This window comes from Crassostrea angulata, chromosome 6 (assembly GCF_025612915.1).
Source record: "Crassostrea angulata isolate pt1a10 chromosome 6, ASM2561291v2, whole genome shotgun sequence".
Classification (NCBI taxonomy): domain Eukaryota; kingdom Metazoa; phylum Mollusca; class Bivalvia; order Ostreida; family Ostreidae; genus Magallana; species Magallana angulata.
In genome coordinates, this window is record NC_069116.1 from 28,768,600 (window position 1) to 28,790,564 (window position 21,965).

Sequence of the window (21,965 nt, forward strand, 5' to 3'; positions counted from 1 at the left end):
TTTTCTGTTACAAAATTATGTACAGTATATAGGCCTAGATGAGAAATACTGGTATGAATTTCCTCCATGGAGGTTAAATGCAGTTCTATGCAAAATATTTTTAATGTACGATATTTTCTCTTTAAAATTTGTAAATACTTTAATAGATAACTTATATAATTCTTCGATCATTTTCTTATCGACGAGAAGACAGACCGTACAATGAAACATGACTCTTCAGGCTATTTTTATCACTGAGCGCAGTGTTTACTTTTTCCGGTAAAAGAATTGCTGAGTATGAAAAAAAGTTAGGTTTCAGCGAGGATCGAACTCGCGACCTTCTGCGTGTAAAGCAGACGTGATAACCACTACACCATGAAACCACCTTAACATCCAATTGTTTAATAGGGACAAAATCTAAATTACCTACACATATATCCTCAACTTCCGGGATATGATATGTATGATTTATAAATAGATTTAAATCATGTACGATCAAGCGGTTCCATGGTGTAGTGGTTATCACGTCTGCTTAACACGCAGAAGGTCGCGAGTTCGAGCCTCGCTGGAACCTATGATTTTTTTTTTTATTTTAGGCAACATTTCGTATTTTCAACTAATGCCTATTATATGCCTTCTATTACATGTATGTTAATATTTCTAGGCTCACCGAAAGCACTAGCATTCATTTTTTTTCTACAGTCATTTCAGCCTTATAACTAAAAACACAGAAATCGACCATCTATTAAGGAAATTTGCATATCATTTCTCAAGTAATCCGATGTCCTATAATATGAATTACTCAACGCATAAAATATGAAATTAAGTTACGCTTGATTGCGGTCACGAGCCTTCTTATAATCAAGAGGAGCTCTGCTAAAGACGCCCGTTTTTGTTCAAGTACAGTCGGCATTCATTGGTTAATTCTCTCGGGACATAATACATAGAAATTGGTCATAAATTTTGAAAAAAAGCTTATTCCCTCGGCACTTGCAGTGAGCTTTAGATGAAAATATTGCCATAAAAAGGAATGGAAATAATTATTCCTCTCCTTGGAGACGAATCTCATTCTGAAGAAAAAAAGATAAAGTAGAGCGAGCCGCGCCAGCCAGCCAATAATAAAACGCTTTGTTATGACCGAGAAGTTTTATCAAACCGATTCTGATATTTACTGATTTTTCTTCTTCCAAATCGTTTCGATATGAGATTTCTAGTTTGTTTTAATGAAGCAATTTTCTAAACGTAATGTTCTATGTTCTAGCTGCTGTTTATCCCAAATCAAACGTTATGTGTGTGTGAGAGAGAGAGAGAGAGAGAGAGAGAGAGAGAGAGAGAGAGAGAGAGAGAGAGAGAGAGAGAGAGAGAGAGAGAGCGCGCGCACATATCTCTTTCCAGAGAGTGATTTTATAATTCAATCACCACCAAATATCCAAAATTAAATCAAAATAATTCATTTATATAACTCTAAGGCTCCTGAAGCTTACTTTAAAATAATTCACATTTAAGTTCATAATTTCCTTCCCGCTGGTGCAAAAATCATAAATCTTATAATAAAGTATCTTAATATTGTCTAAATTAAGTATTGAAATATTACGGCGCTTGGCAAAATTGGAATAAAAAAATCTCTAGAATATCTGCAATTGTTATCATCAAGAGACATCGACAATATTCCAAGAAACTATCTGCATTCCAGCGATTTCAAACAAATCCCAGTTTGTTTTTTATTTACTAAGTCATTGAAAACTTGCAGTGATGAACGAATAAAAATCAATCATATTTTCAAAAAATCTTTAAATAAAAAAAAAATAGACAAGTAAATTCTTATCCATTCATATAAAATATTTTAAGAATGCATAAATACGTTGTATGAATATTTAATGTATAATAATAATCACCACATGCATGTACTTACAGATATACTTATCTTTCCAATCAATTTTATAGAACAAAAGGAAATTGCTAGCTATAAAGACTATATATAACATTTTCTTTTATATAGATTTTTAAAGTCAGCACTCTTCTGATCAATATATTCGTGTCTCATCTTATCCTTTTTATCCCATACAGCAAGAAGTAAAGTTACCCTGACTGACAGATTAATATGATTTTAGCCGTAGCTAATGCAGACACTGATTTTTATCAGATGATGAAAACGGATATCGAGCAAAAAAGTCTCTTTTACTCTGCCAGCCATTTAAGGAGCGGAAGAGACAATCATTTGTCGAAAGATTTTCTCATTTTTGTGTCAGAATCCCTCTATGCCTTGAACGCTAAATTAATTTTCTATAATCTCGGGGCACGAGATCACAGGCGCGAGGCGCGCGAGTATTGATGACGGGGTCACGGGTATCATTACAAAATGTCCAATATCATTCAAACAAGACATATTTACTGTATCACGCCGGGTTGTCGATGGAAATACATCATGCAGTCGATAAGATGTCGTAAGGATATGCATAATTCAAGAATTTATAGCCTGGTATAAGCAGCCCCTTTTTTGGAAGGGATAAGATTCGAAGGAGGCCGACCGGCTTATTAAATATAGCATCCACGCGGATCATTTCTCTTCCTATATTTTATTGGGTTAAGCTGTGGGATGTTTCATTTTCGAGACGACTTGGTCAGAATTGATGGGAGAAAGTTTCTAAAAGGATGGGGCCCCTGTCATTCTTATGACGATTGATCTAGGCAATATTGGAAAGGAAAAATGTAATATACTGAATGTTCGAATTTCCTAGACCGAACGCGCGCTAGGGTGTCCTACATATAGGGAGATTTAACTTTCTAAAGAAAGTTGATTTTATAAATGATCTGGATTGTTTTTACGTATACCTGTTGTGAAAAGCATTAATTATTCACGGGCCGGACAAATCCCTGGTCTGAACGGTCGAAGAATATTAGGCGACTCGGCGGTGTTCGAATATATATTCATGTCACTCCAAATAACAACAAATTTGGCTTCTGTCTAAGAAGCCTGTGGAACCTGAACCTTTTTTTTTTCACGTAGACCTATTTCTGTTGTTTGATCACGTTCTCATTTCTAATTCCTACTTGATTCTGTTAAAGACCCGAAGTTCAAAATAAGACAATTGTTTTTCTGTTTTTGGGGGTTTTTTTTTTATAAAAAATTCTTTCGCACTTTTTGTCATTAAAAAAAGAAATAAATTAAGGATGACATATTTTTTTTTTATTTCACAAAATGACATTTAGGATAAAGTACATTTAAAAAATGAATCTCCCCAGTGCCCATTTATCAGGAGATTAGAATCGGTACGAGTGCAATATTCTCCCCACAGTCCTGATTTAACATGCCAGACGGCAGATTTTTGTCTTCGGAGACCAATGCAAGATATTCAAATCATACAAAATGGTCTTAAAAATTGGACTTGTATATGAGGGGATTTTCTGTATGGGATGTAGCGGTATGTTGATTGGTATCCAGTCGCTTTGTTTATGGTGCGCGTCATACAAATAACACGGCCTTGTCACTTTTTCGGGATTCAAATATCGATATATTCATTTTTATGGTCCGAGCGGGACTTGTATTACCAAGATCACTGATGACAATATCTTCCCATGAAACGCAATGTCCTCGTCTAAAATTTGGTGATTACGCATTACGAGATCACAGAGGAATGATATTGAAACATCAAGTAATAATAATAAAAAAACGCACACGGAGCATTAAACGTTCTACATGAACTACGAGTTACCGCCCTTTGACTGATATTCCACCTATTTCGGATTAGCGTCGAATGTCATTTTCTGTTATTGAAAATGATATTTTCATCACACTCGTCAATATTAGTGGCTTTTTTGCTACTTCGTTAGAAGTACGAGTTTAAATCTCTACAAAATCTGATGCAGATCCAATTCATCTGAGTGATCTTAATGACAAACTCGTCCCACAAACGTCAATGGGGAGATATCATCATTATGTCCCTATTAATTATAGCAATATCTCTCCCATTTCATCATACATATCCTTTATTACAATATTTTCAATTACATTTCCTATCGGACGCTATACTCGGGTCGGCGCGTTGGATTCCCAGTCTGTGTAGTTGCAACAGGCATTGGTGCGTTCGATGTTATGATTTTGTCGACATTATCAATGTGGCCCTTTTATCATGGATTGTGATGAAGTATAACAGCAAATAATGAAATTGTCCGAATCTGTTTCTTTTCACATTTATATATTCACATCAATGGCTTCGCAATAATATGATATTTCATCTTCTGGAAAGGTCATTTCCATGAAGTCTATCTCTTAATCACCCATTCTGTGTCAGAGGGACTCGATTAGACCTACATAAAGATTAAGAAACATTACAGATATCGCCAAGATGATGGAAAAAAGGAAAAACCACCGATATCTGTGTTGAGCCGTGAAATGTCTCTGCATAGTGTTCTTAATGCTCAGATATCTAGGCACATATCCGCCCTTAGAGACAAAGGTTGCAATACAGCTAAAATCTGATCGCTAAATATTAACCATCTATATAATTGGGGTGTAGTGCATGGTGTATAGAATAAAATGGCATTTAATTTCATTCATTCCTAAATCTACCAAGATTATCTCCCATGCAATGCAAATTTCGCTCACCAACAAATCAAATACACCTTCAACCATGGCGGGGTCATCAGAATGTCATTTTTTTGTGATCATTGGCATGAGGAATTTAACTAACGGATTCATCATTGCACATCTTGTCAGAGACAAGAGAGGCGATAGTAACGCTATCCCCTCACACATTGCAGTGTGGGGCATTCACCGCATTCATATTTTTTTTTATTTATAGGTATCAATTGGCATGCTTGGATTTGAATTAATTCTACTTTTCTGTATGATTTCCCCTTGATCTGAAATTATTCACCCCAAAAAGAGCATTATTGATGAGTCTGACAACTGGTAAAGAAGAAAAGACGACGGTATTACAGTATTCACAGTCCCTTGTGTAATAATATTCTGTATGAATTAGAAATGAAGGGATGTCCACAATAGCCATGACTTATCTCCCCTTCGACTTTACCAAATTCGGAATCTTTTAAGTATATATAACCAAAGACGTTAAAAGAACCGAATTTCTCATTGATGAATTCTCCAGGAATAGTTTTACTGTTGAGCGAAAAGGAATTTCGTAAAAGACGTCTTTCATTAAGAAAATAAATAAATCGCTTTCTTTTAATTTTCAAGTATTTTCAATTCTCCCAACATCTGAACTTGCGTCCGTCTGAGAAAATAAATAATTTTTTTTGTTCATCTTTGAAACGAATATTTTGTCTGTTTTGTCCGCTGTTTGTACGTGTATAGATTCTAACGTTTCGTCGCTTGCCTTGTCATATGGCAGACTCGAGTCTTTCAAGTTGGACAGGCCCTTGTCGCTTGTCCGTGTTTTCAGCGCGTTTATGGATGTAAATTGTTAAAAACAGGTAATTTTATTGTCACAGGGGGCAAGAAAATTATTTCATCTTCTTATCAAGCGATTGCTAAACAAATCAGGCGGACAGGCACTACACCCCTACTTCAATAATATATTTATTTCGGTTTTGTTTTACTTTCGCGGCAGATTTTCTGTCACGAATCAAAGATTTAATCGCACAATTAACACTGTTAAGAAATGTAAATACATCTATTATTTATGAATTTGAAGGGAAATCATTTTATGATCGGTTATTTATGGAGCTTTTACATACGGTGCCAGGAACAAAAGTGCAAAGAAAAGGACAACAGAAGGCGGGATTTGGGGGGGGGGGGTGAACAAAACGAACATCGATATCGACTGTTACAATTGATGACTTTTGCTGGCACTGGTTGGCAGTCTACCTGAATAAAACGCTCGTCTTCTCTAATTAGTTGCGGAATGCTAATAAACTTAATTTTTAAGGATAATCAATCCGCGATTGTAGTCGGAAGCCGAGACACACAGGTGGTTATTCTCTCTATGGATGTATAAACTTACATGTATACACAATGACACAAAAAAAATTAACAATTTTTGTTGCATGTTTTAATACGCTGCAAAAGGGGAGTGATTCATTAAACAACCAAGGAAAATGTATTATAGAGAACTAATTATTCAAAACCGAAATGTCAAATCCGCTTAAACTGCATTTTATGCTATATATGTTTCATGCACATCAAGCAACTGTACATATAGCAACAGCACAAAATTTGTTTTAAAACGTTCAGATGACTGCGATTATGTTATATATGCAGTGCCACCTATGAGGGAGATTCCCTGTTTTATGTATCATCCGGGTTACCCGAGCGGCCTTGTTAAAGTACACGGCATCCCATTGTAATGCCTATCTAATTTACGTGTCAAAATTTTAATTTTTGGAGAAAGAAGCAGCCGATAAGATATGAAACACGATACAGGATTCGGCGCTTCTTTCCCATGCAATATTAAATTGGACATCGCGATAAATTTTAATCATCAAATTATCCCCGTCCGAGTACAAAGCACTCGTTAATCATAATTTGACAGAAGTTTGGGAAGAGAAATCCGACTATGAGAACTGGTATACTTTATTGTTACAAATGAGGCGGAAAATACGCCCCGGTCCTGGTTATAATAGCGTGGTAAGAAAAACTTCTATGCTTAATAAATCGTAATAAACCTGAACATGAAATCGCTACACATGCGTTTCATTGCGGGGATAAAAAAAAATCCTCCTCGGTCTTCGATGTGGGACTTAGACATACAAGCATGGCGATCTGATGGTTATGAAAGAGACCATGTAAAAAAAAAAAACAACAGGTTGCAATTTTTTGAGTTGTAACACGGATTCATGGCTCTAGTCATACATTAAAAGTAAAAGTGCTCCTTGTTCAATATTCAAATAACTTCGAATATTTAATGTTCCTGCCACAAATTACAATTAACTTTTTGAGTGTTTTTATTATTGGCCAGTAATTTAAAATAAACAAATCACGCAAAATAAAACATTTGCCATTATTTAGAGTGGAGATAAATCTCATTCTAGTTAATTGCTCCTGAGATAGATTTTCTTCTTTATGGGCTTTCCAAATCCTCTTGAAGAAAAATCATAAATTAAAGTATTATATTAAATGATCGGGGCATTACCGAGTCTAAGGCAGCTGCCGGGGCCATTGTTCAACTTACTGGCCCCTTCTTCCATGTTTAAGCATCTTTTGATCTGCCTCATCAAAATGTTTCCAGGTAATTCATGTCTTCTTTCTTAAATGGGATTTTAAATTCAGAATAATGAAATCTTACCAGTCTAAAAATTACATAAGCTAAATAATATTCTACGAGAAGAAAAGCAAAGGGGCCGTTTGATAGGTATGAGGGTTTTGGATCTTCTCCGGTGAGGGTCTATAATTAAAGAGCCCCTTGGTCCGTATATCACAGGGCTTGTTAAGTAAGGGGTGGGTCATTTGATTCATTTCTCCCCAGCATTCTCACGTTATTTAAAGGTTTATGTTTGCTAAATTAAGAAACTTGGAATTTTATATCAAAATGAGTTGGTAACATCAGAGGGGCGTTTATATGCGTAATATTCCCGTAATCACCGTCCTTTTGAAATGGTCCCCGATTTTGCTTCCCATACTTACAGAAATAGACCCATGCTATACCAGATTAACATGCAATAAGAAATAGTCTCTTAATTCATACTTTTCAATTCTTAATGGAAATACCATTTGAAATGAATCGTTCCTAAATCCACAGGTACTTAGGAATAATCTCTTTATCCATACTCTTTCCTGTTTTACTATAATTTTTTGTATTTATGTAGGCCATCGAATCAATCATCTGTTAGAATATCATACCGATGTATTGTCTCCACAGTTTGTCAATTTTACTATCATTCCTAATTACCTCAGACTTTCAATTAGATTTCTGCTAATAGAACACGGCATTCACTAATTAGCTAAATTTTGTCAAATATATTGTGGACCTAGAAACCATTGTATCACGTGATCTATAGACTTGATACCTACTTATGTTTAGATTTTTTAAATATAAATCTACATATTTCCCCCCTTTCATTTAATTAGCCACAGACAGATATTGATAATGACGCACGCACGACAGTCATTTGCCGTTTCCTGATGTATCATGAGTTTGAAACAATACTTCGGTGAAGTTCAAGAATGCAGCTCATTCATCAAGAACACATCACTGATAACCTTCCGCGTGGAGGAGACAGAGAAAAGTGCGCTGGTCTGTTTGTAAATTTAAAATAAATTCAAATCTAAATATCTCAAAAATACAGATGCCTTAAGCTTTTACAACCGTTCCGCATCATTAACAGAATCGTATAATTGAATCAGAAGATGCTCAGATATGGAGCGATATTCAAGGAATATGTCGGGTAATTTTGCCGCCATTTTATCATTGCTCTGAAACCCTTCGAATCACTTGCGACTGATAGCGAACACTTCTGTCATGTTAAGCCGAGCTGCGATCCCAAGAAAAAAATGAGTCTAATTGATGATTGAGATTAACTTCAATTATAAAAGTTTATCGGCTTTTATGAAATATTAGCTAACGTATTTGAAACACGGGATGATGCTCTGACTTTTTAACACGATTTCCGTGCAAATCACACTCGTTATCTGGCAGGCAATTCATTGCTCGCAACAAAAACACACATTGCAGATATATGATTTATAAATATATTTCTATATCTTGTATAAAAAGGTATACAGATTTTATAAAGCAGTATAGTCAAAGAAAAAGTTGGATTTTTTTTTCTTACAGAAAATTAATACCATGTATTTTTGTGGTTGTGCAGGCAGACGACACTTCAAGATTTTAAACAAATAAAACGTTTAACTATGCATTAAAACATACTTAGGCCAATTTTTTTTTTTTTTTTTTTTTTTTTTTTTTGAGAAATCAAGTACGTCAAAAAGTATCAGTTTTGGAATTGTTTTTATATATGAAACATATGGGTTTCATGGGATTGGTAGGAAAATCATGTGCATGATCGATTGGTGACTGAAAATAAAAACAACAGAGTAAACTTTACAACAATTAAAGTAGTCCGAGTATCGCACTACGTCATAATACGGATTTTACAATATCGGTTCGACTTTTACAAAGCGTTTTAGATACCCGGTATTGATTTTGCTCTACATCGTTGTTGTAAACAATGACAATAATAAGCAATTAGAACGGTAATATATGTATTCTATAAGAGATAGAAATGATTAATGTTGAGAAACTCTATTCTGTTAAAGTAAAATAAAAACCGAAGTTTCTGATTAACCAGGATCTCAGGTATGCTTATATCTTCTTTGTTTTGACCCTCCCACCCGAATTTTTCTTTTACTAAAACCGGTTTAAATTTAGAGACAGAAGCTATTTCGAATTTAATCAATCGTCATTTAATTATGTTTAAATGATATCTAACATTGTTGACAGATCTAAGCAGAAAACTGTAGCAAAATGTGATTTTTACGGATTTTTTCGTCAGGGTCTACTTGGTTAAGAGCTTATAGCGTGAAAAGTAATCCGTCAACATATAATTTATTTTACCAAATCTTTTTTCTAAGATGTCAATCTATCGAATAAACACCATAAATTTAAGTTTGAGTCCATAAAATGGTAAAAAAATACCAAACGCGATACTAGCATTGTATTTTTTGTATTCTATTTTTGATACATCAGGTCAATAAAGCGTACTTACTTACAAAAATTTGCGCAAAATTATTGATGAGATATGGCTTAAATAAATATTTATACTCTATTTTGTATGTTCAGTTCTAATTTTCCCAAAATTGGTAATTATTTTTAGGAAAAGCGGACGTCTGGCAAATTACATAATTGTCAATAATTGTTGCAAGGGGGTACACCCGTCTGAGAGGTGATAACAAACAAACTAGCATGTAAACATACATATTTTCTTTTGTATATGTATTGCTAGAATGTATATCTATCATTTAAAGCTAAGCTTTCAATGATTGAGCCCATTTAGTGCCGAGTATAGAACTACCTTAAATCCTTAGAAATGCTAATTCAAAGTTTATGAGAAAAATAATATATGGTTTCTATTCAGAATCCTCATTACCATATTATGATGAAGCGAAGTCCTGCATCATTTATGCTTTATAATTTTCAAATTTAATGGATATAAAAAAAAGGTCAATTCTTCAAAGTAGGAACGGACGCAATATCTTTTTTTCCCGAATATCTTGCTTCCTTCATAACTATATACAGACAGATTAAGAAAGGGTCAAGAGCGAAGACGCTCTCTAATAAATTTTGTGTATGATCATGTTCCGCGCAGATGAAAACTTTTATCCAATTTTTTTGAAGATTGCATGAAATTAATACATCTTGTTATATCATCCTTTCATATCCATAAGTTGACTGATTGCCTCTATACTGCGGATGAAAATGACAGATTTCGTAACACACGTGCGCGCTCATATATCTTATGCCTTTTTTCTACATAATAGACCTGAGATTTTTTTAAAAAAGTATTGAAGAAAAAACTTCCACATTTTAAGCAAAAAGTTCTCTTTTATAGGATTTTATAATTTATAGGACCCGTATGCGTTCAATTGTTTTTTGTTTTCTTTTTATTGCAATACATCATAAACAGTTGAATTGTTTACTGGGTTCAAAAAACTGTCGGGCTTTCATATATAAGGTTTCTTGACATAATACGATGCTTTTATAATTAGCCATTTTTATTTGAATTTCACGTATTTGAATAATTTTAAATGAAAAGAGTTTATAAACCCTCGCCATAAATAAATATCAAATAATTGCACAGAAACTGTAAACGGATTGGTACTCTAACATATCAAGAGTGTTCAAGGTGAAATTATATACAGAACTCTCGGCTTTCCTTTGCATATTAAAAGTAATAAAATTCCATGGTGAAATTTATACGTTTATATATTTTCTTTTCATTTTTTAGTCCCATTCATCTTAATGTTGAAATTTACATTTAAAAGTCATATTATAACGAAATCTATCTTCCTGCGATTTTAAGGGATAGACCTTTTATGTCATATAAATTGTTTGCAGATATCATTTTGAAATGTAAATGTATGGATGCTTTTTTCCCCTTATTTCATTCATAAAAATGAACAAAACTGTATCATTTTTCAGTTTATATCAAAAATATAAGCAGACAGATTTTGCCAAGTGCGTACATAAAGTTGATTTAAAAAAAAATAAAAACACATCATGCAGATCTCCATACGGGTATTATTCATTCTTTACAAAACTATCACTTTCAGCATTTCTTTTTGTTTTTCTTTATTTCATTTTCGATATTTAAAATGTTTTTTAAAGGCTAATTGCAATAAAATATCATAGAAAAACCAGTTTTATGCATGTCACTGATTTATCTCTGTCGTAGAAATATATCATTATCAATTATCAATAATGTCACACATTTTCACAAAAAATTATGAATGCCATTACAAATCTTTTTTTTTTTTTCATTTTCATCTACAAATGGTATAAGCACAAAGGAAAAGTTTTCCCATTGTTCCTTATCTCGTCCCAAGAAAACTGCAACAGTTCCGGTCGTCTGCTATCAAGCTAACCGATCATACAGAACATCATTTTATCTGAAGTATAAAATTCTAGAAATGTAACCAGAGGCTTCGCTGATGCAAGGTTCAACGAAGCCAATTACTGCTCATCTTAGAAAAGGTGTTCACCGAAGTCAATGCAAGCTTCTTGATAACTCCTATCTTTAAATCATTAGAGAAAAATAAAATTGTCGTCATATTGAAACGAGAGTCAAAGATGCGGAAGATTTCCGTTTAATCGCATTTGTTTCTGCGATAACGCTATCTCCCGAATTGTCTCATTTCGCATTTCGATCCGGGGTATTGTTTTTAAAAAGGTCAATAGGTCACTAAAAAAATGGCTCCCGTAATTAATTTATTTCTATACATATTCAACCGAGAAAAAAAAAGGAAGACAACAATTTCATCTTATAAATAACGTAAAATGGTTTCTTCGTTCATGGATAAAAACTCTGACATAATTAATACATTACAAGAGATAAGGTGTTTTCAAGAATAAAGAATTACAAATGTCAATTTGCATCTGTTGGATTTAATGAAATACGTATATACAACCTGTAGTGTCTGCTATTCATTTAAAAGTACTCATGTCCGACATGATATATGAAATATATCTTATTTTTCATTAATATGTCGAATTTCCTAATTGGTTACATTGGGATGAGTAATGACCCATTAAAACGTCATATCTGGCTGGATTGCAGGCGTTTTTTATATCAATGAAATGATAATAAACAGAAGTAATAAATTGTCATAACATCCAATTCTGGTCATAAAATATGATGAATTATGAAAATTATTGATTTAAAAAATAATTCTTTATAACAAATCTATCATCATTAATGATTAAGAGCTCGTATTATAGGGATATAAAACGTGAAAATAGGTTAAATGAGAAACTGTCTGTCTATCGAATTTCGAAGAAAAAAAATATGAAAAAACTCAACGCTCCCTTTTTGTTAAAATACATATGTCCCTTGTTTGGCTTCTTCGACAATGATTCGACTTAAGAGTTCCAAAAAAAAAAAAAAAAAAAATTAAGAACCTCTTAAGACAGATAAAAAAGAACAAGAGTGACAAAGTCAGTTTCAACAAGATACTCGTTGAATTATCTTCCTCTGTTCGCCCTCTGCGAGTTTTAAAGGTGAAATCGACATTTCCTGTCAAACATCAATCAGACCCCGCCATAATCGAACAGGAAGTGGTGTTTCAAGAGTATATTTAAGACTCGGAGAAAACACCAGATTGGATGTATCTTATTAAATGCAATGTTCGCAGAGAAAATAAATGTGCAGCGCAGAAGTTTGTGTTTAATGAATTCATATGTTTGTGCTGGGTGGGTGGTTAATGGGGGGCCCCAAGTTCGCCTCCCCTCAGAGTGGAAGCGGTACTGGCTGATGGTATGCTTGACACCTCTAAGCACCGCTACATCTGTGTGTAACTCACATCATACATAAGATTAATTAGGGGTGATTAGAGGTGGATATATTTCACAACGTTTCTTTTAAACAAATAATTCCACCGGTTCGGCCATGGAAGAAAAAAATCATAAGCGATTCATCCAATACATGACTAGCCCCGTATCGGGTAAACTCTAAAGACTTCCCTCCTTCCGTCGAAAATAGAGGAAATATCGATCCACAACCTTGATCTATGAATGTCATAACAGCAAGCCATCATATTTATAATCAAGGCAAGACCACACAGAATTCCGGCACACCGAGATCTTAAATAAAGCCATTTAGAAACACCCCTACACCTGAGGTATATTCTTCATCTGTTCAACGGATGGGTTAATTTGTGTGGAATAATTATTACTAATCTATTTTTTCTATCTATTTTAAAGCCTTCTTGAATTGCATATAGTTTTGACAAATAAACTTTATGACTCTTTCAGATAACGCTACATGAGGGGTATCTTTCCTGTCTTTGTCACGGATCTTTGCTAGCATCGTCGTTACCCTTATCATAACCCATCTCCACGACTTCTGTCATCTCGACAAAAAACAATTGTCGGAAAAAAAATCTTTTAAAAATCAAAGGTCGCCTCTTAATGTTTTAAATCCTATACAAAAACTCTGAGGCAATGCGGTAGGGTGAAATACCCCCGAAACACCCGTAAAACAATTGGGTCTTTTATTTTGTTCCTTTAAATTTTTTTTATATGAAATAACTTATATATATATACCGGTATATAAGTTGTCAGTTTCATCATAAGAAGCCTAATTGCATTGTATCTTGTTTCTGCTAATCAATAGCTTATCTATGTGCCACGGAATATCAGCTTTTCTAATTAAAGTTTAGAAATGATAACAAGCTTAATTGGGTCGGAGTCATATGGTGCATCAGGTGTGCATCTTGTTGATTCATTTACACAAAAAATACAAATCATCGAATCATCTTGTGTACAATAATTAAATGTCTTCTATAATCGAGTAAGAAAAAACAATAGGTCGACCTTATCTGACATTTTCAAGGCCTCGTTTCGATACAAAAGGGGACCGGTTGTCTAAACAAGATTATTTTCGGAATGTCAAATTTTCCATGCCGTCTCTTTATAATAGAAATAATAAAAACACAAAGTTGACACGACAGTGAAGTCCGCAATATTTCGGCCATCACTTTTCTTCCATCTCTACGTCATCTGTCTTTGGTCAATGGATTATGAAATTACTTCCGGTTGCAAAGCAAAAAAAAAAGCCTTTGTTTCCTTAAAGAAAAATTGCCGTCAAAACCTTTTAATCGAATATTGGAAAAATTTCACTATCATTTTGTATAATTGATATAATTTTTACACAAGACAGAAAATAATGAAATTTATTTTTCCGTCAACATAGATTCCCAACATGGTAGAGATATATATGTTTTTTATTTGATTGAATTAAAAGTTGATAAAATCATTGAATTTTCAAGACTGCTCTATTGTAAAGTATGTACCCTATTGCTGCACGTGAACTCACTTTTGCAGTGCACGTGATAAAAAAAGAGATAATTATAGTGCCGATGCTTTGAATTACAAAAACCCGTTGCATTTTCACTTATCATTAGCCAAAGCTCTGGGTTCTCAGGTACAAGGATCCCATTATTGTAATCTTATCTAAATTAGAACCATTGGCTTCTGTTTTTAAACATGACCTTATTAGTTCTCTGAATTATAAATGGAAGAGCTCGATTTAGTGGTCAGAAATAGAAGCAGAAATCTAAGACTTAAGAGACAAAACAGACCTAGTAGTCTACTCTTTATTTTGATAAAAAAAATTAAAAATGAATAATTTACGGGAAATCTGTTTATTTTTAAGAACTTTTTATACACGTGTAATGTTTCTGCAATAAAAGGGTATCATACACAAAAAAAAAATTGGGCGATCATTGGTGCCGATGTCCAGTTCATGATACTGCACTCATGTCACTGCACATTGCAAATTTTTTTTTAACAATAAGATGACATCATTCACCCCCATGGGAATCTCACCAAAACCACAAACAATGGTGTTTATGAACTTTAAACTTACAGAAAAAAAATTAAAAGAAGATTTTAAAATATGATAATAGACACTATTCAGTATATCCGCGAACAAATTGTTGATTGCTTTTTGCTATATGATAGTGTTTGCCAGGTGCGAGGTTTGGGTCGGTTGTTTACAGAAATCACCTTATTCTGTGCTGTGTCTTTCTACATTTGGACAGATAAGGCGGTTAACTTGCCTTTGATCTCTTAGTAGCTTGTAATATAACCACACACAATGTTACTTCTCAATGCATTTGTCCCCACCACAGAATAGGATTCACATCTGAATATTATCTGTCTTTTTTTTCTCTTCATTTCCTCTCCTCTTCTTCTGTTAAACGAACTGAAAAAAAATGTTAAGAATTAAGTGAGAAAATTTTAATTTTTTTTCTCTCTCTCTCTCTCTTTCTTTCTCTCGATCCAGTTGAGGATCAATGTTTCCCTGTAAGAAATTGTACAGTGTTCATTTGATTAATTAGATAGAAAATTAACATTTTGTTGCTTAACAAATTGTGATTATGTCGCGAAAGGATGGAGTATTAAAACATGAAATATTTTTAGATCCCTTAACGCTGACTCAGACGCTCCGATTGCTATTCGTGTCAAAAGAAGTGTTGGGGGATTAAATAAGTATTGCCTAAATATGTCTTCTTTTTTCTAATTTCAAACTTTCAAAGTGTCTTGCCTTGTTAACACGATGTTGGCGACACCTGAAACCTTGCACGAGTGGAATAGTGCATCTACTATTGCGCCATAAAACTAATGAGGAAAAATGTATGGAGTAAACAAAAGCGGCGTGTGGATAAATAAATAAATAAATAAAAACGAATGAACAAAATTCATTTGTTATAATTATTATTTGATTAAAAAACAATTGAGAAGTAAAACTTTTTGAATAAGACAAAAGTGGGGAATAATGAATGAATGCTTATAGTTGAATGACTTGGTTAATGATTAATTAAATTTCAAGACTTTATCTTACGTTTAAATGAAAGTTTTGTTCGGTGCATCGAATGAAACATTTGAGTGCATTTTGCGGGTGGCTCATGTAGCGAATGTTGACTGGGATATCAAACTGTTCTTCTTTAATTTCGCGTGAAGATACAATGCAACGATAAACATTTAATTTGGTGTATAAAAAACTCCCTAGTTATATGTTTCCGCTAGTGTCGAAGTATCTCGATACAAAATCGTATCGTCACACAAAAATGCAAGTGTCATAGATATTAAGAGAAAAAGAAACACTTTTTATGTTTTCTGTACACAGTATTAAGCAATGTGAAGATAAGCTTTTTAATTTATTTAAGAATGAACTTTACGGTTGAAAATTTTGACGTCAGACTTATTCATTGTAAGTGAATAACTTTTTGTTGATAACTATTATTTAACCTTGATTTGCCGTTTATATATGTTTTAAGAGAGAGAGAGAGAGAGAGAGAGAGAGAGAGAGAGAGAGAGAGAGAGAGAGAGAGAGAGAGAGAGATCGTCACACCCAATAATCATAATGATGTATCTCATCCAAAATTCATTAAACAACACGACATGAAATTAAATTTCAAAAATTGAAGTGACGGAAATCGAAATTTTCATCCAATCACAGGTTTCAAATCGGGCGGCCTTCTTCACATCTGGAAGACATTGGGGTTTTTGACGCCTTGTATTACTGAAATTTGCCTATATAAACACGTTTTCTTTTTGATGTGTAAATTTTCCGGGCCAATGAGCTCTTACGAAATCAGGGATAATGTCTTTTGATAGGAAAGAGGCGCTTTCCTCCGGCGGGACCAGAGAGGGTCGCAAGATGAAGTAACACTTTTTAATTGAGGGGGTCCGGAATATATTACCTAAACAACAGGAAGTTTAGTATCTAATCTGACACATTGAATAGAGTTTGATATTTGAAATTTTATGAAGGTGTCTCCCCATCTATAGGTTTAGGATAATTTACATTCAAATTTTAAAAAAAATTAAAATTCCCGCGCTGTTGGCGTTGGGAAGAGGGTGTCAAAAGTTTTTTTTGATAATACCCTCGATTATTTTCGTCATTGTTGTACTTTCAAAGAGTTTCATCAAATTGAATATCTTTCCCCTTTATTAATGACTAATTGTATGACACAACGTCAAACATAGATTTTTTTCACATGCGCAGTACATTGTGTCACTGCGCATGTGCAGCGGACAGTCTACATGAGTACTTTGGAAACACACAGGCACTTGCATCAATTAATCTTACATTTATATGTATCATCTTCATCATCCTACAGATGTGGCATGGCGGCGCCATGATAACCCTTCCCCCGCCACTCACGGGGAAACTGATAAAACTATCATGTTTTCAAAAAATGATGGGACAGAAATATTCTTATGGACACGGAGCAAAAGAATAGCAAATTTCAGCCCCGACCAGATGTAAGGTTGAGATAAGTAAAGAATTTTATAAGCAATACGTCAAGAATAAAAAGAAACACATGCAGACGTGTGTATATATTCCGACTCTACACTAGAAAAATGGCACTCTACCACAGTTCAATTGTCTGCACCAAATTGAGTTTTGTAAAAAAAATCCGTTGATATTAAAAAGGGCAAAAAGCAACACCAAGAAATTTTATGAATTTTTTTCTCAAAAATTAAGAATATACTTAATTAAGAAATCATGTAAATCAACACCTAATCAAATGAAACAAGACTGAATATTTTACATCATCAATTTTTATCCAATGACGTCTCTCTTTCTCTTTCTCTTATTCATTCATTCATTCATTCATTCATTCATTTCATTTTTCATTCCGGTCGGTCCGCATCCTTCCTTGAAAATGTTCACAGGTGTCATTTGGTCGTCCATCATGACAGAAGGTGGAATGGTTGAAAAGTATGGAAATACTTACATCTTGTTGTGGCTCATTAACTATTAATCGGAACAGTACGGAAGATGAATGACAAAAATTAGATTCCTTTTGTCTTTTCTGTAATGAACAACTTCACCCTCATAGCTTCTCCCCGACATTTTTGGGGAAACCAATTTGCACGACATCAAATCGAAGGGAAATGTTAAGAGAACCAGTCATTATATTCAACGCCTAAAAACTCATTGGGTTTTTTTTTCTTGTCATGTTTTATTGACAAAAACAACGTCACAGTTTTAATTTTTTTTTTCAATTAGATTTGTTTATATTTTGGAATTAAATTTTGCGGTCATTTAATCTTTCTCGAAAAATTTTATTGATGTTAAACTTAATTACAAGCTAAATTCATAGACAAAACATTCCAAAAAAACTGAAATTAAAACAGAAGTCATCATGAAAGATTTCTCGAAACCTAACTTGTGGATTCCTGCCGTTGAAAATTAAATTTATATTTGTTCTCTCTCTCTCTCTCTCTCTCTCTCTCTCTCTCTCTCTCTCTCTCTCTCTCTCTCTCTCTCAGCATTAATCAATAAGATACTATTTAAACAGTTGTACAACATGTGAGATAAACAATTTGAAATTAAATTATCTCACCCCAAAAAATAAAAAAAAATCCAATTTCATTCCTGATGTTCCGTCTACTTTTCTCTATTTTCTGGGTATAATTGCTAGAGATTTCAGAGACTTGGAAACAAAGAAGATGAGATATAATCAAGGCTGGAGCTATACTGATGAATTTGGTGATTAGGTTAAGCTGAAATAATTCAGATCGTACAATTTCAAGTTCAGATGTCATTATGACTGCAAATCAAGCGCTCTTAATTCAAAGTTTAACTCGCCGTGCTTCGAATTCATTTGTAATTGTCTGCAATCTATTTTCTGATTTTCTTGGCGGTATGTACAATGTATATGTATATCATTTTATGCCCCCTCCCCTCCTACTCGAAATTAGATCGGCCAAGGGGAGAAACAATACATTTCACTTATTTACATATTGAAATTGGTATTAGTGCCTTTGCACGGGTTAATCACTACTGATGAAAGTTGGACTCTGTTTGTACCGTATGAGAAACATGTTTTTGTTATCGATTTTTATTTGTTGGAGGGAGAAAGAGAGAAAGAAAGAAAAAAGAAAGAGAGAAAGGGGAGAGAAAAAGACAGGCATAGAAGTCAGGGAGACGCAAAGAGAAAATAAGAGAGAAAATATACATGTATTCCTCTTAATTTCTTCATCATATGCATTGGCTGACAGAAAGCCTTCGAATATGGAGCAATAAAACTCTTATCAATTCTGACATAAATTTTAAAAAACCTTCATTATTTTACAATGACAAAGACATGTAACTCTGTGTGGCATTAAATATAAATGACCATGAATGCTTCGCAAAGAGTCAATTGCAGAAATATTGAATTAGCCAGAAATACGCGAAAATATGAGCGCTGGCTCTGGATTCTGATGATCGGAGGAGTGCAGTCGTTGGGGATATAATTACATTTCAGAATTCGTTATTTTGTCTTAATAACTTTCTCTCCCTCTATCCTCCCGTTCAACCCAATCTAAAATGAAATAACTAACTTAATATTCCAGAATGTTTTAAGTCGCATAACACTACAAAACTTAATTGAAATATTACGAAATTTGTGAAAGGCCATGAACTTGTCGAGGATTATTGCGTAAAGTGGCGCTTTAATTTCTCCGGGAGTTTTTTCGACAGCAGACGTGGATCAAGCCGATTTGATCAAATGCGAACGATTTTTGAATTAATTATGGGTTAATCCATGGGTCGGGACCTCTGATACAGAGGCCATGTAAGACCTAACGAATGCAGACATAATGTAATCAAGCACATCTTCAACATTTCTATGAATATCAAAATCCAGCTCACAAAGGGATGTCCAGAGAAATTAGTGGACGCAGCAAGGCGTGAAGAAATTTATTTCTCTTGGAGACCCTTCTCCTGGCTTTCAGAGAGACGCGCGTGGGTAATCAATTTGATACAAAAACTCGTATAAAAGTCTTGCTTATGATCTGAAGAATAATTTATAACAATTGGTAACAATTTCCTTAGACATCAAGGCGATGGAGTTAGATTATACAGTAGTGTTGCAAATTTAATATCTTTTAAGAATTTGAAATTGATTCTACACATGCTACAAAAGTCATCAATATTATTTTTCTACTATCAAAAGAAGACAATTTTTTCTCTCAATCAAATCCCTCCGTAAAGCCGGGATTTAGCCAAATCTTAAGAAGAAATCATTTGCATGCTTATTTCCATATTTCTGTTCACAATAGCATTTCTCGGTTGTTATGATGAAAGCACTTGGTACTTTGTTGTAGTTGAAATTAATGAAATATCATGCATTGGGAGAAGATGAATTTGAAAAGATTTGCAAACACGTCCAATAATTAAGCTTTTGAAACATAACAGGTGCTTTACAGTTTCCTCTCTGATATTTGCTTGAAATTGAGAGAAGTTAATTTTCTTTTGTTGTGTATTTTTTTTTTTGGAGGGGGGGGGGGGTCATCATGGAATGATTTTTATCATGTTCAACTCTGAAAAATCTAGAGATAATAGTTTGTGTCCCATTCACTTTTCCATGTTAGATACTCAAATAAAAATACAGAACGGACCGGATTTTGTTAGTCCGTTCATCTGTCTGACCCTTTGCAACTATATATTAGATCATTGCTGGCATGCCGGGACAGGGTTGTGGTCAAACGGTCATCAAGCATATTATCGTTGCACCTTTTATCAACTGGATATGTTCAAATACAACAATTACAAAATGACACAGTGTTAAATTACAAATATTGCACCTACCTATTGACCATATCACCAAATATAAAAAAAAGTTGAACTTCTAGAAATAGTATAAAATAAAGTTTAGGTTTGGGGGGGGGGGGGGGGGTTGTCAGGTTATATATAAATCTATAAGTTTGAAGATATTGATAAATTTATATCAACTAATTACTTTTCTCAACAGGTTGTTGCCTTGAAAAACAAATACAAGATATCACAAACTAATTCTACAAAGCATCTTTGCTAGAGTGTCAACCACATTTACTGTTGGTTTTGTGGTAAAACGAACGCAATCTTTCTCACAATTTACCTAATTGGCTGTTGTAGTAAAACTATGCCATAAAACCACTTTTCTGGACTTTCTGGTATTTTTTTCCTTACAATACATTTTGCAAAAGCTTCCTGTACAAGCAACCAGACCGAAGATTACCAATCTCAAAAAGGTCTTTGCTTCATATTGCCTGAAGCAGGATATTGTATTAAGAATCACGAATGCCCAGTTAATTTCTCGTTTTATGTTTGCTTATAAACAAGGTTTTTTTTCTCTCCAGAAAGTCTTCATTTAAGATGCTATATGATTTGAGCAATAAAGTGATGGTCTTCGGGCGATATTTCATCCTTACGATGGCAGGAATCAAGCGATTACTTGTCCATCTTCTCATTGACAGGAAGGAGCAGTGGTCCAGGGGTAATATGGGTGGCAATAGAACTTGCAATTACAAGCGCGCTAGTGAGTCAGATTTATGAAATCTTGATGTTTTAATGTTTAGTAGCTGATGAGTGCAAAATGAAATCCCGAATATCGCTTTATCGTTTCTATCGATCTTGCCCCAAAATGCGTTATTTCATGAGCTCTCCACAATGAGGCCTCGTGTCAAGAGATCTAATAACTCTTCCTCTCTCTCTTCTTTTGGTATTTAAGGCCGAATGCTTGTCTTTGAATAGCTAGTTACATTCTTCATACATATACTGATAGGAAAGGGGAGATAACAGACATAATAAATTGTCCGTTATTAACAATATAATCCAGTAGGCAATGACAAGAAAAGTTAATATTTTTGGAACAGTTTATTTCGTGCTAGCGCAAATATAACTTTGCTTTATTTCTTTAATCCAAATATTTGTAAAATCCCCCAAAACAGGTATCGGCCATTGTTTTGGTTATATACGGCCGGGATAAACCAGTCATATATCGTTGCTGGTCAAAAGGATGTTTGCTAGCATAGCGAAAGATTGACAACGTT

At 34.0% G+C, this 21,965-nt stretch overlaps 2 non-coding genes across 2 annotated transcripts; one reads left to right on the forward strand and one right to left on the reverse strand.

Annotated features, from left to right (window-relative positions):
• Positions 1 to 289: 289 nt before the first annotated feature.
• Positions 290 to 362, reverse strand: Trnav-uac (transfer RNA valine (anticodon UAC)). The gene has a single exon. It is a non-coding gene; the product is annotated as a tRNA-Val (tRNA).
• A 118-nt stretch (positions 363 to 480) lies between these two features.
• Positions 481 to 553, forward strand: Trnav-aac (transfer RNA valine (anticodon AAC)). The gene has a single exon. It is a non-coding gene; the product is annotated as a tRNA-Val (tRNA).
• Positions 554 to 21,965: the final 21,412 nt, after the last annotated feature.